Source organism: Mauremys reevesii, linkage group 4 (assembly GCF_016161935.1).
Source record: "Mauremys reevesii isolate NIE-2019 linkage group 4, ASM1616193v1, whole genome shotgun sequence".
Taxonomy (NCBI): Eukaryota; Metazoa; Chordata; order Testudines; family Geoemydidae; genus Mauremys; species Mauremys reevesii.
In genome coordinates, this window is record NC_052626.1 from 55,467,667 (window position 1) to 55,485,929 (window position 18,263).

Genomic DNA, 18,263 nt, shown 5'->3' on the forward strand with positions numbered 1-18,263 from the left:
TCCATACATCAGGATTCTGTTTCATAGTCTGAGAGTTCAACAGACCATCCCAAAATGCACCAAGATACTCAGATGGAATTTAATGTTTTGATATAAGAAAGAAACACAAAGTCAGACACCACTTCTGTAATCTAAACTGGAAAAGGCAGCTAGTGTGCAATTTGCTAATAGTTTTATTTAGGCAGTTTTTTTTAACAGTACAGATCTCTTAATTTACAGTTAACTTTATCAGATAATCTATATGTGCATATACAATGAGTTTAGTGTTTTCAACCCAGTCCCTCATGGACAGTAATCTACATCATAAAGACAGCATACATAATTTACCTAAATTGGCAGTCTCGCCTTAGAAGAGTCTTGCTTAGAATTGACCTACAGCAACCCCATAGCTGAATTTCCTTCATCCCATCCCTGCCGCCTCTCTTTAAACATGTGGTCTGTCCTGACCGAAGCTGAGATCAATGGCAGGGCAGTGTAAAGTGCTGTTACTAGTGTGTCCACTTGCTCTTTCTCTGGTTTGAGAATGAATAAACAGACGTCCATATTAACAGTTCCTGATAATACCCTGAACACAGCATGTGTTTAAAAATGTTTTTCTCTTATTATTTATATCCATGAATGCTTGTTCAGTGACTTGTAGCTGTAAAGCACTACATGAGTGCTAAGTACTGTATAATTATTACATAGGCACTACAATAATACTAATAATGATATAGCGCTATAAGTGTATAGGGTGCTTTGTAATAAGTAGAATGTGCCGAAGAACAGAACCTGTGCCATTAAAACTTACAGTCCCCATGCTACCCTCCTGTAGGGACGTCCTTGCCTGGGAAAAAGTCAACTGAAGTCTCTGCATCTTTGAAGGCACTGATATCTTGAGCCTATTTGTTGGCATCGTTTGGTGTAACCTCCTAAGCCACATTGTCACGTGAGTGGAACTGAAGAGAGAGAGAGAGGATCAGGTTTCAAGAGGAAACTAGATTAGGCAGAAACCAGAGGCTCAGGAATGGGACAAGCTGCAGAGCCTCAGCGTGTAACACTGGCCTCTCAGCATGTTTAATAAAGCTCTGTTTAACATAGCTCTGCCTGCTTGTCGTATCACCTACTGCTAGTAATGAAACACACATGGAGCCCCAGAACCTGCAGGTAAATCAGGATTTATATCAGTGGATCACAGGGCCTCCACAAGGAGGGCCTGCCCTACCATGCTGCTCTGCAGACCTCTCCCAGCTGGTAGCACATCTATCAAAGGGAGCCATGCTGTCATTTAGAGGTTCTTCTCCTCATAGTTGCATAGGAGAGGAATAGAGGCAACACTGAAGAACTTAATACTGTTTTTAGCAACATCAACTCCTGCATAGATTTCTGATGCGGAATCCCAAAGCAAACCTGCATCTGATCTCCAAGTCCACCCCTGAAAGTCAACAGAGCACCAAACTCATGAAATAGGTGGTGTCATACTTACTGTAGATGGCATGTCATGTTGGTTTAGTTCCCACCAATTCCCAAAAGAACCCGTTCTCTCCTGAGTCATATCACAAAGGAAACCATTAACACTTAACGACAGATTTTGATGCTAAATTTAATTTATCTGTTTAGGATTCTATGCTGCCTTGCCAGTTACTGATTTTTATCGGAGATAGGTTCATTTGAGGTTTTAGGGTGAAATCTTGGCTCCATTGATTAGTCAGTGCAAAACTCCCTGTCATTGAAGTCAGTGGGTCCAGGATTTCACTCTTATCAGTTGGTGCTTTCCAGGATCCAGAGTTTGGAGACTCAAGTCCTGAAATATATAGTTTTATGTTTTTTTTTCATAGAATATGCTAACTGGAATCTGTATTTATAAAAAATCCAAGTAAAAATGTAATTTAACTATCTTAATACAGTGTGTAGACTGAAGATGCTATAAAGTCATGTGGCTTTCAGCAGATGTAATCCATAAAACTATTGTGTAGAACATTTATAGAAAACTCACTGTAAAAATAGTTGGGGGAGTTGCAATCAGATCATAAATTGAATGACTTTATTTACTTGCAATAGTCCCTGACAAATTGCAGTCCATAGGAAAAAAATCCATAATTTCAAACCATTTTGCACAATTGACAGCCCCAGGAGAGGCAAAGATTAAGGAACAGAAGGATTCCCTAGCTTGCTAGTACCGAAGACTCACTTGTTTTCCCTTTGCTTACAGTCATTAGACTGGAATTACACACTGTATTATTCAATTAGTGTATATCTTTGGTAAACTACCTAGAGGTGTCTCAATATTTTTTTTAAAAAACCATGTAAACTGGAGTTAGTGTTGCACCAGGTACTTGCTTATTATTGCACTTAGAAAGTCTTTTGTATGGCTCCATTCAATGTAAAATACTTAGAAAAAATCATAGATCATGCCTGACATTTAATCCCTTTGGTGTATATAGCACACAGTGTATAATGTAAGTGCTTTCCATATGGCCTTCTGCACAAACATGATGGCCTGTGGCACTCCATTGTTAATACTGGGACTACCCAAAAAGAAGTAGACCACGGAATATATTGTGGTTTTCCTCAAAGAACATTTAGAATCATGAATTTTTTAATCAAACCAAGAAATATCTTTTTTTTATTACAAAACATAGTCTGTGCTTGCAAATGAAGCATTTTCTCCAAGTCACTTTCTGATTCCTAGTCATAAAAGGTCTCCCCATATGATAGTAAAAAGAAGTAAAATCTGTCTGTTTATTTAAAAATTTGTTCTAGATCTCAAAGATTCTGATTTATATTAATAATTTTACCAGTACTGAAAACAATGTCTGCAAACAGTCTTTTAAAATGTGAAAACTTTTACATTCACCTATGTTAGTTATTTAACATTCACAAATATTTGTGTGTGTTCATGGGAATTTTTGAGAAATGGCTGTTTATGGTACAAATAAGTGCATTTGTGTGTGAGAAAATACATTCATGAACACGAGTACTTGTTATTCATTAGTTATTCTTTATTATTTGTTAGTCTTCTGTTTGAAACATTGTGATAATCAAAAACAGTGTACAGAAACAGTACCATGTGACTCAGGTGACCAGTCTTTATGAAGAACATGTTATTTTGCAAATAACCTACAGCCTATAAACTAGCTAACTAATAGTTTCGAATAAGAACTACGTTAGCAGAAATCAGGGTTGGTTTGTGAAAAGAAAAAAGTCTAAATTGCCCTGAACATTAGTCACAATGAATAATTCGGCTAGCTCTGATTTTTACATCCAGATCTGACACTTTTCTGTTTGAAACAGATATATAGGATAGCCATGCTGTATAATGAGCAATGACAATGAATGTTGTTCGAATATTGTCATGGACACTGATTGTCTTAGGCCACATTCTGATTGGCTGGTTAGGACTTTATGGTGATGTTTCACCTTTGTAGCAGCTTCCAACAGTGAAGAGCTAGGATTTCATTACTGAAAAACACACCAGAAAATCCCTGTACTCATATTAAATGGATTGGCAGACATATTGTCCTTGGGTAACCTAATAAATAGCATATGCAACTAAGAATGTGATTAAAGGGAACCAATGAGGCAATAGTGGGAAAGTAGGGGGTACACAAAAGCAGTTACTTAGAAAGCTTCCTCCAAAGTACCAAGCTGCTCTTTTACCAGCAGTCTGGGACCCTCCAGACTCTTAGAGTCAGATACACTGGTTTACACCACCTGAGTATCTCTAAATTCACTGGGGCTACACCAATTAATACCTGATGAGAATCCGGTCCTTCATATTGTGAAAACTAAATTGGGAGATGTTCATTATTCTAAATGTCATTTTTACAATGAGTACAATAGCTGTGACCAAAAGTGCAGTTGAAAGGGCAGTGGGGGGTTAAAAGAGCAATGGAGAATAGGTTCAAATAATCTACAGTAAATTAAAAAAATTAGAAGAAAATGGGGGAGGCAGGTGTCTACCAGGCATAAAATACCTGTGGCTGGCCCATGTCACCTGACTTGGGTCAATGGGGCTTGGGCTCCGGGGCTGTTTGTACAATGCCTAATAGAGAGAGAATCTGATCCTATTTGGGGCCCTCTGGACACTAGTGGAATGAAATAATAATAATTATCCCTAACCTAATTCCTTCATCCAAAAGGTTTTTTAGGAAACACATGAGAATAGCAACACTATGCATTATTAGGCTATTGGTGTCCTTGGGTGATGGAAGACACTCTGTGTTTGGCTACCATATTGCACTAGTCATGCACCAATAGCTTGCTAACGCTCATCCAACTCTCACTTAAAAAATTGCAGGCACCGGGTAGAGGTTCTTATTAATTATTATTTGTATCCCACCCCATGTTCCATGTGGTTTCATTTATTTTGTGGGAAACTGGTTGATTAAGATTAGTAAACCACTACAAAAGGGACAATGTAGATCCTACTTTGAGACAGCAAGAATTCCTACAATGAGTTTTTTATTTTAAGTTAGACACTTAGACTATAGATTACATGATACTCATTGTCATGCAGATGGTATGATTTGCATATAATGCTGAGTACAAAAAAACCTAGCATATAATACTAATGAAACAGAACCTACAAATCAGTTTCCCAGAAATGAGAATTAATAGAACAAGCAATAACATATTAATTTCTGCAGGACAACTAGAGTAACACTTAAAAACATTCCACATTACCAGATAAATATACCGTTAATTTTCACAAATGGAGTCTGTTTCAATTCTCAGCTGCTGGATGATGATTTGACTTGGAGCAAAGGCAGCATAATTGGGTAACAGCTGAAATGTGCTTCATTTGAGAAGGGCTGAAAGATCCAATGCTGGATTTCCAGGAGTGTGAATTACAATTCCAATAATATCAGAAGCAACTAATTCTATTCTTTAGAAGTGAGGACATAAAAGAAGTTTTAGGTTTTCTTATTTCAAGCTTTAATTGAGATCTAGGTTGTAACTCATTTTCATCCCTGAATGGGTGGTAAAAACATACACAGCAGGTAATTCACACTACCTCAAAAACTGTTGGTGCCGTAAGAAGACTAATCATGGTAAGCTTCCAGTAGCAAATTATCAGCTACAAATTAAAATCTTGCCTCATGTCTGCTATAAGCAACCTTCCCCTCCCCCCCCCCAACACACACATGTCAATATTAGTAACTGTTGGATTACAGCAGGATATGAAGATTGGGGTTTTCTGCTTTGCTGTATTAAAGATAGCACCAAAAGAGTGAGAAATGAATAGCCCTACAAGACTGTTACATTTGGGAAGAAAATGTGAAGCTGTGGGGTTTTTTTAACATTCTGAATTATGGATTACACTTTTAAAAACATATTTGGTGTATTTTGAAGTTGTGAGACAAACTGACAAAGAAGCAGGATTTTTTAATAATAAATATTATTTATTCTCTTTAATTTAAAATGGACCTCACCAGGGCTTGATGGAAGGGGCCGCATGCTTGGAAAATAAGGACTGCTCCTTCCCCCCGCGCGCACACACACTACCCTGGCCCCTAAGTATAATATGCCCTTAAGTATAATATGCTGTGGCACTCTGAATCTCACAGCCTCCATCTCAAATGAACTGTTTCCCAGTGGCCGGGTGCCCCTGCTCTTCCTCTCTCTACAGAAAGTGAACGAACTGCATCCACCACACAAGCCCCTCCCTCTCCCTACGGGCAGATTAGTCAATAGATTGAACTCTCTTGCCAAGAACCCTGTAGTGCTTTGGAAACCAACCAGCAAGCCTGTCTCTAACTCCAGCAGTGTCCCACCCAGAGAGAACATGGAGCTCCACCTCTCCTTGGACTATGCCTTTGATTTTATCCCCCTACCCCCTGCCCCGAGCCCTTATCTTTAATCCTCCCTCTGCACCTATCATAGTATTCAAATCTGCACTAAATTCAAAGTTAAAGGAAAACTTCAGCCTTCACTCACATCCCTGAGGGGAGACAATGTGGAGAAGGCACAGTGGGCCGAGTTAAGAATTGTGTGCCAGATATAACATGGAATTTCATTGTTTTGTTATTTTATAACACAGCCTCGTTTTCACATTTTTGGGGTACATTTCCTCTCTCTCTTTCATCAGGGCCTTTAATTTTTTTAATGGAATATTTCAAATCAAGTTATCAAATGTCCAATATATTATTATGGTGGGAGTCACTAGATGGCACTGTTGCACATAATCTGGCTAGTGGTTTTTCTTAGCATGTATGCAGTGTACAATCTTTAAAGAAATCCTTGTATTGTTAGGTTTGTGATGTCTTGGGGGGGGGACGAGCTGTTGCATACGGCAAGAGAGTTTGCTGTTTGCCTTAGTCCCTCCAGCTACAGTCAATTCAGAGTGCAGACTAGTTTCAAGGAAACAGGGACTGTATTTGGGTTGAGATTTCTGAGAGAAGGGAGTGCCTGCATGCTGTTTGTGACCACCTCTGTTCATGGATTGATGTACATTGTGTGAATAAATAAATTACAATAAGAAAATAACCTGGCTCTGTGTCACTAACGATCATTTTATCATTTTACTTCTGAGTCATATAGGCCCTGATTCAGCAAAGCACTTATGCTAGTGCTTTGCTGAAATGGAGCCATATTCTGTAGCATAGCATATGTGATGTCTTTTAATTAGAGGAAGCTGGTAAAATGAAACCTTACCCAAACAGTCACCCAAACATTAATCAGAAGCCAAGCTGACATTTGTTAGCACCAATGAAGAAGTTTTCCCCCCAGTATCTTTCACTTTCAAATGCTTTTGCGCTGTTCCTGATCAGACTGAATACAAAAGGGCTAAAATACCACAACATGGGTCATTCTTGTGCTATTTCCCCTTACATCTGGATGCAGGAAGTGCCAGAGATCTCATGAGATTTCTAGCCAAATTCAATGGTGCAGGGACAATTTTTATAATGGGGGTGCTAAAGGCGGAAACCATGTATTTGGGTTATTACTACTTCAAGCCAGGGGGTGTGGCAGCATCCCCAGAACCCCTAGTTCCAGTACCTGTGGCCAAATTTAGCAGACCAAAGAGGTTCAATTAGTTTAGATCAGGTGCTGATAAGCATCTGAACTTCAGGATTCTTCTCTTAACCAAACTTCAAATGTCTTGAGGTTTTTCAATCTTTACTGAGTATGAAAGAGAAGAAATGTCCAAATTGGTCATCTTATGTTTGGGTCCCAGTGAAGCCTAGGCAACCAAAGAACCCTGCAATGTCTGAGTTTTATTTTCAAGGTTCCTGACTGTTCCCCATGAGAGTTAAGTTGTACATGAATGCTCATTAAATCCACTAAGATAACTGTTTGATGTGTTACTCAATAGATGAAACATAAAACTGTTCTTTAAAAATCAGTTAAATTGCTTGGAGGAACAACAAATTCATACATCAGCCCATGCTTTATGTTCTAAAGTGCAATTTACAGGGCTAAACTAAAGCAAATGTCATACCTTTAATTTCGTAAAAAGTTATGTACATGTCTATTATTCAAAATAATCACATAACTGGGAAATTCACTGAACAGCTACCTTTCTGCTCAGCAGGGTGCCATTTTATAGACTTTAAAATTCACTAAGTTCAAGCGGCTTTCGTTCTCAATAATACATGTGCTAAATATGTCACATTAAAAGTGCTTTTGGCATGTAAATGATCCGTTTTCACATAGAAATGCTTTTAAAAAATCTGAGCTCACTTTTTTGGAAATTATAAGTGCATTGAATTTCATTGTCCTACAGAACCATGCAGAGTTGATCGAAGTGAACTACAATGACAAACCAACCCTTGTCAGCCCTTCTACTTATCTATCATTTGAACTGTCAGAAGTATATATAGTTCCGTTTGCTCCTACATATTTTCTACTCGGTTCAGAAAAATAAAATTTGGTGTATGTATGGGGAGGGGGAGGAGAGGTCTTTTCTAGGCCTTAGTGTTAGCAAGCAGTTCTGTGGATAAAAAGTTAACATTTCACTGCAAGACTTGTGGTTACATGTTAAACTGATTTCCCAAGCTTGTTAATTTTTTCTTAGAACTCAGCAGAACTTCTACCATTGCTTTAATGTTGAAAGATAAGGCAAATGTTTTACAGGTGATTTAGGGTGCTTATCCTCTGAAGAACGAATTCTGAATTCTTACGCATAATATGAATAAGACTGTAGGCATAATCCCTATCTCTCCCTATTTCATTATTCTAATGCATACTGAACAGATTCTCCATAGTATGTATACTGCAGAGTGAGATTCTTTCATGATAACTTATAAATTGATTGTACCTGTTCCCTCTTTCTGTAACTCCATGTAGAGGAACTTGATAATGTCAGCTGTATCCTGCTTTTAAATATCTTTTGTTCTTTCTTATTATAATAAGTAAGGCAACTTGAATGCTGTTTGGAAGTCATTACGTTACTTTTCCAGTTAACTATAATACAGTACGTGGCTCTATGGTTTCACTAGATATTTGTTTAAGAAAACAAATAGTCAATAATACTTGATTCTTTCTTTAAATACAGAAACAAAATTTGTGGGATGCCTGAAATAAATTGAAAGGATTGATAGCAGGGAAGGAAAAGAAAAAGGATGGAAAACAATAATATATTAGTGTTGGTCTATGTTAGGAAATTAGTTTAACTATGTTGCTCAGCAATGCAGTTAAATTGACCTAACCACCGGTGTAGACAGTGCGAGGTCAATGGAAAAATTCTCCCGTCAACCTAGCTACTGCCTTTTGAGGAGGTGGATTACCTATGCTGATGGGACAGTCCCGTCCTTTGGCATAGGTAGTATCTTTTCAGAAGCACTACAGTGATGTAGCTACATCACTGCAGCGGGGCCACTGTTATCCAAGTGTAGAAAAGCTCTTGGTATCTTTGAGGGGTGTTTGATAACCTTTCTTATATTGGACCATATCAAAACATTAGATAGAAAGCATTTTTATTCCTATTATTGGATGGGTGACTACATTTCAATTCAGGAAATTTAGGATTTTCCACACTGCTATGTGGTATCTAATGGCCAAGTCCCAGCCCCATTTTCCCAGGGGTCCAAAGCCCAAAAGGAAATTCAGTGTGTTCACTGAAGGGAGGTGTCAGGCTTTAGAGATTCCATGCAAGTTTGAAGAAGAGGGCATTGTGGGTGGAGCAGGGTTGTGGTCAGTGGGTCCACACACAGCATGAATCCACTTGGCACATATGATGGGATGTCCACCCCACATTCTCCCTGAAGGGGTTAATGGAGGCCACACAGGCCAATTAACCTATTAGGCTGATGGCTGAGCAGAAAGCCCTAAACAGGGGAAACTCACCTGTGCGGGAACGGGTGGGGCTTCTATAAAGCCAGGGAGCTGATCGAAGGAAGGGGGCTGCAGGGAGGGAGTCTGCAGTCACTCTCTGGGAGAAGGGATGCATGTTTAGGGGCTGAGAGACAAGTAGCCCACGGTTGCTCCCTTGGAGAAGAGAGTAGAGAGGCTGACAAACCCCAGAGAGCAGGGAGTGCTGGGGTAAGAAGCAGCCCAGGGAGTAAGCAACAAGGTTGGAGACTTAGCAGAACTTGGCTCTGTGTTGTAGGGTCCCTGGGCTGGAGCCTGGAGTAGAGGGCAGGCCCAGGTTCCCTACTCACCACCGGGGAAGTGGAACTGGTGGGACAGTGAACTGGAAGGCTGCCTGGGTCACTAAGATTCGGATGCTCTTGCCAGATGTGAACAGCTGGGGAACCTTCCCACCAGTGACTTGGTTCCTGGGGTAAAGTGGGAGGTGGGGGAAAAATTGGGGTAAGAAGTTGGGGGAGCAGAAGGGATTGGAAGTGCAGTGGAGGAAGATCTGGTGGACTAGGGGGCAGGACAGGTATGTGAAAGTTGGGTATCATCCAGCTTCAGGGTGGGGTCATACGTAGGGAAGCCAGTACTTACCAGAGAATATGACACCAAGCACTTCTTCCTGGCTCCTGTCCTGTGGGCCTGGCTGGGATTGGCTTGCTGCTCTGGGCTTTGCGACCTAGTGCATGGGGTCACGGGCCCACTAAGGTTTGGCCCACCCCACCTGGCACATGTGGTTGCAGCCCCACTTGCTCAAATTTGGCTTGGCCATCCCCCTGCCCTGTCATCATGACAGAGGAGAAGCTGGGCCAAACCTGAGCAGCGTTGAGACCTTGTGTTCTAGAATGCAATGCCTGGAGTAGGGAGCCGAGCCCAGCTTTCTGGTGACCTGAAAGGCCCAGAAACCCTGGAAAGACCTAAACTCAAATGAAATGGAATATGGATTTCCAAAAAGTGGCAGCCTTATCTACTCGTTATTCACGTATTCCTGTCATAAACAAGTGTAGCTGTGCCACTTTTCATGGGCACCAGATATTTCCTATATGGAAATGCCATACAGGCTATAAGAGCAATGCAGCCAATAGGATTCTACAGAAATTACTCTAAAATTCTGTAGTGTTTAACAGAAAATATCTTTTCTACGGGTTTTTTTTAATCCTCTGAGAGAATTCTATAGTACAGATATAATTCCCTATTACATTCTGTAGTGTAGCTAGATACTTTATAGAAAGTTAATAATTTTCAAATACATTTTATAGAACTTTAGTAATCAATGCACAGAATCCCCCGTGATGCAGGGTCAGAAGGAAGCACAGTGCATACTGTACATGATTTTATACCTTGCAGGGCTAATTCAGTAATCCATATGTGTAGTCAACATCCAGAAACAATATGGGGATTTGTAACACTTGGGCTGTATGTTCACAGAATGTTAATTATACTCATTCATTAGTTTTTCATTTGGAATAGATGTAGCATTGATAATGTTTCTTGTATAATTTCCCCAAGTGTAATTTAATACAACAATTTTAAAAGGCAATAATTCTGTATAAATTATGTGACCTCCATCTGGTGTTTGCCAGCTCCTGGAACTCTGGATTGAGCATCTAGGGCCAGGGGCGGCTCTACGTTTTTGGCCGCCCCAAGCAGTCATGCGCGGGAGGCGCCCCGGAGCCGCGGGAGCAGCGGACCTCCCGCGGGCATGACTGCAGAGGGACCACTGGTCCCGCGCGGCTCGGCTGGACTTCCCGCGGCTGCAGACGGTTCGCGGGTCCGGCGGCTCCGCTTGAGCTGCCGCAGTCATACCTGCGGGAGGTCCAGCCGAGCCGTGGGACGAGGGCCCCCTCCGCAGTCATGCCTGCGGCAGGTCCAGTCGTCCCGGGGCTCCAGTGGACCTCCCGCAGGCATGACTGCGGCAGGTCCGCCGGCCCAGCCTGCCGCCCCCCCCCCGGCTGCAGGGGACGGGCCGCTCCTCGGCTCACAGTGGCAGGATGAGCTGGGGCCCCAGCCTTTTGCCGCCCCCTAGATTTTGCCGCCCTAGGCACCAGCTTGTTTTGCTGGTGCCTAGAGCCACCCCTGTCTAGGGCAGAAGTTCTCCTACTGTGGGTCAGGACCCCAAAGTGGGTTGCGAACCCATTTTAATGGGGTTGCCAGGGCTGGCTTAGACTTGCTGGGGCCTGGGGCCAGAGCTGAAACCCGAGACCCATCACCTGGGGCCAAAGCTGAAGCTTGAGCCCCACTACCTAGGACCGAAGCCTGAGGGCTTCAGCCCTGGGTGGCAGGGCTCAGCTTACAGGCTCCCTACTGGGGCTGAAGCCCTGGGGCTTCAGCTTTTGCCTCCCTGCCCGGGGCAGTGGGGCTAGGACTTTGGCTTTGGCGACCCCACCTGGGGCAGCGAGGATCGGTCTTTGGCTCAAGATTCGGTCCTCCCTCCTGGAGTCGTGTAGTAATTTTTGTTGTCAGAAGGGGGTTGCGGTGCTATGAAGTTTGAGAACCCCTGATCTAGGGGGTCCTACCCTATAGACTACAACACCAATGGCTACCAGAGCCCTCTGACACCATTTCCCAGCATGCTTGGAATCAGTAATGGACACAGACTGGACTAGAAACTGCTGCTGAGGCTAATAGGGAGGCTTCTGTATTGGGGTGATTGGAGAGGAGCAGGACAGCTCAGAGAGTCTCTGATTAACCCCACAAAGGAAATCTTTGTACTGTTGTCGGATCAAGTGCATGGGTCAGGCAGGTCCAGCCTCGCAGAGACCAGCATCCAGACTGGCAGAGATCCAACCTGGCACTGGCTACCCAGAGCCAGATGAGACATCCACATTGACACAGGATTTCACTGGTGGACCCCAGGTCTATGGAAAAAGGGACACCTGAGTTCTTGCAAACTGGGGTCCTTCTTTGGTATCTTCAGTCTCTTTCGCAGTGGGAAAGGTGAATGGATTTAACAGAGCAAGCTGAATTCTTGAGGAAAGCAGTGGAGTTTATGGGCTACATGCACTAGACCCACCTAAAACACATGGAATGGGGATGCAGGGCAGATAATGCCCCTCTCTGATGTTACATTTTAATAAAGCTGCGGCCAGCCAATTAAAATCCATCCTCGTGACTGTCCTCATTCATATCCTGATCAAGTCCTGAAAGTCTTTTATCTACCATCTGTGAAGCACAGTTCATAAGGAAAGATAAACCACAGAAGGCTCTGCCAACAGAAGAAGATAGTTGAAGATACTTTGAGATCCTTAAGATATTAAAGATGAAATCATTCCAGTAGAGATATTCTAGTATTACAGTAAGTGACAGCACCAGAAATTCTTAACTGAATTCTAGGCTTATCATGTATATTTGGATAGACATATCCCTATATGTTACTGACAAAACGATAGCTAGATGTACCCTCAAAGCAAACTGCAAGAATAAAGTAGGAGTCTTTGTATTTACTGTGCTACTGGGTGGGTGAGTGCTAATGAATAACAATGCTGATGAATGCACAGCAACATCCAAGTCATGTAAGAGGTATACACTTAACAGAAGTAAAGCTGAGCAAGAGGACTTCAAAACAATTTCAAGGCAGTGTGGATATGTCTATGCTACAGTAAAGCACCTGCAGCTAGCCCACATCAGACGACTTTGGCAGCTATAAAATTGCAGCATAGATATTCGGGCTCAAGCTGGAGCCCGGCTGTGGGACCTTCCCCCCATCACATGCTCCCAGAGCCCAGACTTCAGTCTGAGTCTGAACAGCTACACTGCAATGTTATACCCTGGAAGCCCAAGTCCCACGAGCTCGAGTCAGCTGACATGGGCCAGCTGTGAGTGTTTTACTGCACTGGAGATATTGTCTATAAATCTTTTCTCTCTATAGAGAAACAATGAACAAAACTCACAAGAAAGATAATATTTTCCATCAGTGGCATATGATGGTATCACACTTTCCTCAAGAGTAGCTTTTTAATAACGCAGGGGATAGTTTGAGAGGATTAATTGAATTGATGGTGTTGCTGACCTTATGAAACAGAATGTTATAGCTCTGCTGATGTGTCTGAAGATCTTAATTGCTATAAACAATTTCCTTTCCATGCAAAAGGTTGCCAGACCTTCAGTGAATTACAGAAATCTTTATCTTACTGTTTTTTTCCCCAGCTCTAAAAGTTCTAATGTACCTGAATGGAACTTGATTTCTCTTAAGCCGATATATTTTTAATTGTTCTCAGCCCTCCCCTTTCTATGGAGAAATAGATCTGAAACTGCAGCTCATACCAAACTATCATTGAAGACACTACTTAATGTTAGGGGACTCATCAGCTAATGAATAGTGTTATTGTTTTTTATTTACAGGATACATCCACCAAAAGAATTTGAATGGCATGATCGGACAAGTACAAACTACATGAGCCGTCCATTGGATGAATCATTCACCTGAATTTTACAAAAGGCTGCAAAAATCAGCACCTGAAAAGGTGTTTTTAAAAGAGTCCTTGTGGGACCTTTCTAATATTTTAAAGTAGTAGTCTTCAAAATAGCATATATTAGCATCACATGTCCATGTCTATGTTTTGGGAACTAATTTTAAACTGACACATTTATCCACAATAGAGGCTACGCAAATGAAAAAGGGCCAACATGGTATGGGCACCCATTGTGACTCCACAGGTAAGGTTGAGTTGAGTTTTGCACTTAATGAAGAGATTCAACCTCGCCTTTACGTATGAAGAATACAGCCTATCCTCCCCAAACCCACAGCACTTGCTCTTTGGACACAGAATGAATTTTCTGAGAATTTATGATGATTTGGTTAGGAATGCTGCTAACAACAGTATTGATGTTTCCATAGGTGGCACTCTTTACACTGACTCATTTTAAATACTCTGACAAGGTGTTAGGTGGCACTATGACACTGGAAAGGGAGGAGTGAATCTGCATGACCAAGGGGTATCCCTAAGTGATACAAAGCCAGCATAATTGGCGCTATGCCATCCATTCCCACACTCTGGGAGTTTGGAATAGCCGGGAGTGGATGTGCCAGCAGAGGAGTCAGGGTAGAGTGCATGTCACTCTACCACGTTCTCCACCAGCACAGCAGCTAATTACTTATTTTGTAAGTTCTTTGGGTTGGGGACCATTTTCTGTTGTGTTTGTACACTGCTTGGCACAATGGGGTCTGTGACAGGAGCTATTAGGTGCTACTGCAATACAAATAATACAACTAGGACTAATAACAGTGGCTGGCTGCCAGTGTTGCTTAGAGTAGGGTTTTTTGGGGGGAGGAGGGTGCACAGCTACTCCAGAACCTCCAGTTTAGCGACATCGTTCCATCCCACTGTTGTCTCAGCTGCACTGAATGTGAACTCAGCATACTGCAAGACTGAGCCCATTGTCTTTCAGATCACATGTAAAAATAAGGTCTTAAACACTTGGATTCATTAAACATCCTATGGCTGTTTTTTGGATTAGTAGGGTTGTCAATTTCTGTGTCCTGTTGAAATTTAAATCTGGGTAATTGTTATATTCTGCCTACCCACATTTTTCTTGCTGTTTCAATTGGATGTTTATATTTCTTCACTTCTTGTTTTAAGCTTTTGAACAGTGTTTTTGCAGGCTGGAAAACAGCTGCTGTGCTCTACCCTAGAGGTAGCTGATTTTAATAGTGATTAAATGTTTCCTTCATAGCTAATATTATTAAATGTGAAAGCTCAGCCCGCAAATTTTTAACTTGATGGCAATTTTTGCATTTTAAAGTTACCCACTTTGTTCTTGTAGCATTTGCAAATAAGGAAACATGTATTTTTAAATAGGTCAGAATATGAAAAAGGTTAGACAATGTTTTTACCTAAAGTACAAAAAAATCCTGCTAGATTAGTAAATGTTTTGAAGGTACCCAAACATTTTCCGGTGCTTCTGTTTTGAAATACATTATTTGCCTGCTTTCTGTTTTCTACTTGCTGCATAATGACATCTGCTGGAAGAGGAAGAGGTCACTAATGAAAAGGTGTTAACAACTGAGATACAAATTGAAATCCAATCTGGACAAACGTATGTTCTAGTCTCTACCAGTTACTGCCTGGAAGCATCATGTGCACTAGATAGATGGGTAGGTGAAAAGAGTATAAAGAAGTAGTACCTAAAACATGTGGAAAAGCGATATTTAAAATTACTGGATAAAGAGAATATGTTCTATGGGCTGGGATGCAAGTAAGTTTCCACAAAAGTATTCATCTATGGTGCGGGAAAGTGGGGACTTTGTATACCAGCTTTACATTTTAGCCTTTAAATGTATAGGTCATTGCTTCTGAACAAGATCAGAGCATTAAAATAAATGAGAATTATTTGTTTATATTCTTATAGAACCTAGAGCCCCATTAATGTTGGGGCCACATTGTGCTGTACAAACATATAGCTCCTGCCCAAAAGTGCTTACAATCTAAATAGACAAGACAGACAGACAGTGGAAAGAAGGAAGTTATCATTATCCCAATGTTACATATGGGAACTAAGGCACAAAGAGATTAACTGACTTGCCCAAGGTTATACACGAAATGTGTGGCAAAACAGGACTTAAACCCAGACCTCCTGAATCCCACTCCAGTGCCTTGGCAAAAGATTACCTTTCTCTCCACAACACCAAGCTTCTTTTGTGGTTAAGGACTGAATAGAACTGAGGGAACTGAGGGAAAGAAATAGATAAGAATGACCACAGAGAGAAAAATGTAGCAAGATCATTTTTGAGTAGTTATTAGGAAAGTATAGAGACAGAAAGAGACTAGATCCTGTAGCCCATCTAGAGTTCACTATGCCTACATAAATAGCCCAAAATATTATTTGCTTTCTTTTTTGCTTTTTCTTCCTAGCACTGTAGTGAATTTACAGTATTCTTCTAATTACATTATATGCATCATTCTTCTGTCACTTGTGAGAGTACAGTATATTCTCTTTTCCTGTTTTCAGCTCTAACTTTGTTACTTCTCTTTTGAATTGTTTAATAGTGGTCAGGGAACCACAAAAGGTTCACAGTTCAGGTTCAGTTTGGATATGCAACCCTATCCCCCCAAATATCCACATTTGATCTAATCTAATCTTGTAATGTCTTTTCTGAGATTGACCCCATTCATCTTTGGTCTTCAAGAGGAACCCCAAGCCTCTCTTTCATGCCTACATCTTCTCTTAATATTTCTCCAAGAAGCCATTTTTTGTGGGTGGGAAGGTTTGAGAGGCCATGGCTTTTGGTGTCCTACCACATGAAAGGGACACATTCTGATGCCAGATGTTGAGGAAATGCACAGAGGAGACCTCCCCCTTAGCCCATAGAATAGCTCCAGAGCCATCTGTGGAAGCTACTTCAGCCCAATGGCTGACATAGCCCACACAGCACATTATGTGGCGTCCTCACCATGGAGAGTTGAAATGTTGGGCAAGTAGTGGATCCCCCGTGTCTCTTCCAGTCCTCTGTGCAGTAACACACAAGGAGCTGTGCAGAGGGGGCTGTAGGTTTCCCCCACATATAGCACCTCCCTTACATGGTGGAACTTTATCCTTCTGCTGCACTTGACCTTCTGTGGCCACAGGACAATTGGGTTAGTTTTGCCATTAAGAACTCAGTGATGTTGTTTGTTTGAGACAAACAGATGGCTTGAAAAAGTCAGTGTAACTCTTCTTGTAGTGAACTAAGTTCTGAACCCAGCGAGCAAAGGGTGTTTTCAGAGTTACTTAACACTGTTCTGTCTTCACACTGTCAATTAACTTTAACTGTTGCTGCTATGTTAATACTTTTAATCAAAAAATTCAGTGATATACAAATAAAATGGAATGCCTGGTTACCAAAAAAAGCAGATAGAGTGGAGCTTAAAATAAAACATTAAAGGTCAAAAATACACAGAAGAACAATAAAGATCTCAGTGATACAGGAAACAGTATAATGAAGAGAATATATACTGTACTACCAATAGAAGAGTAGTAAAGACTGCAGAAGTATTAATCAAGAGGGATTATGTTTTATGACTGGATTTGCCTTGAGATAGAGTGAGATATAAGCCTACCCATGTAATATATTTTTGTTTTTAATATTGTTATTTACAGCCGTTGAAATGAATATTTAATAAAACAATTAAACACTTCCTCTCCTTTTGGATACAGTATAATGACTAAAACACAGAGGGCAAAGGCCCATCACTAATATTTCATATTTGTGGGAACACTTATTATTTTGACATCAAGCCTGAGTTATTTTTGAAAGCAAATAGAGAAACAAGGACTCAAAGCGCTTGGATTTTTCTTATACTGCTGTCGTTGTTACTGTATGCTCTGTGGCAATAAAACAGCTGATAGATTAAAATTCCTAGAATCATATAATTTGTAATATTTCCTTTAAGAGTGACTTTTTTTCATTAGGATATATTTAATTTCCCCTTTTTGGTATTTTTAGTTTCTATGATGTGCTGGGATTGAGGGGTCCATGAGACTTAGATGTCTCCTTTTTGTACTTCCCTTTCTATTCCTTATCTGTCACTTACAGCTGTGCTGTGCTCTTTCCCTAAGGTCTTTTGTATTTCCTCAGAAAACAAACCCAAACTCAGAACTAAGTAAGGAGATAGACACAGAGAGGAAAAAAATGAAACCACTACTCCCATGATCAGGAAGTTTCTGAAACACCTACTTAAACAATACTAAATACTGCTAACCCTCAACTTCACACAGCTGGCTGTGTTTAAAGACCTGCAGGAAATGATTCAGCATCTAGCGTAAGCCAGGCATTTCCAAAGGGCAAATGATGGAAAGTCCTTCAGAGTTGAAGGTGCATCACTAGAGGACTTGGGTGGTACAGCAATTCCATAAACTGGCCTTGATCTTTCTTCTTTAGGAACCACCTGAAAGTAATTTTAAGCCAGTTAGAGGTGACAAAAATGCCTTCTCAGGCAACCAGTCTAAATTTAGAAAGGAAATAAAGTTAGGTCATCTCAGGCTGCTTGCTAGTGTGCTATGATAAT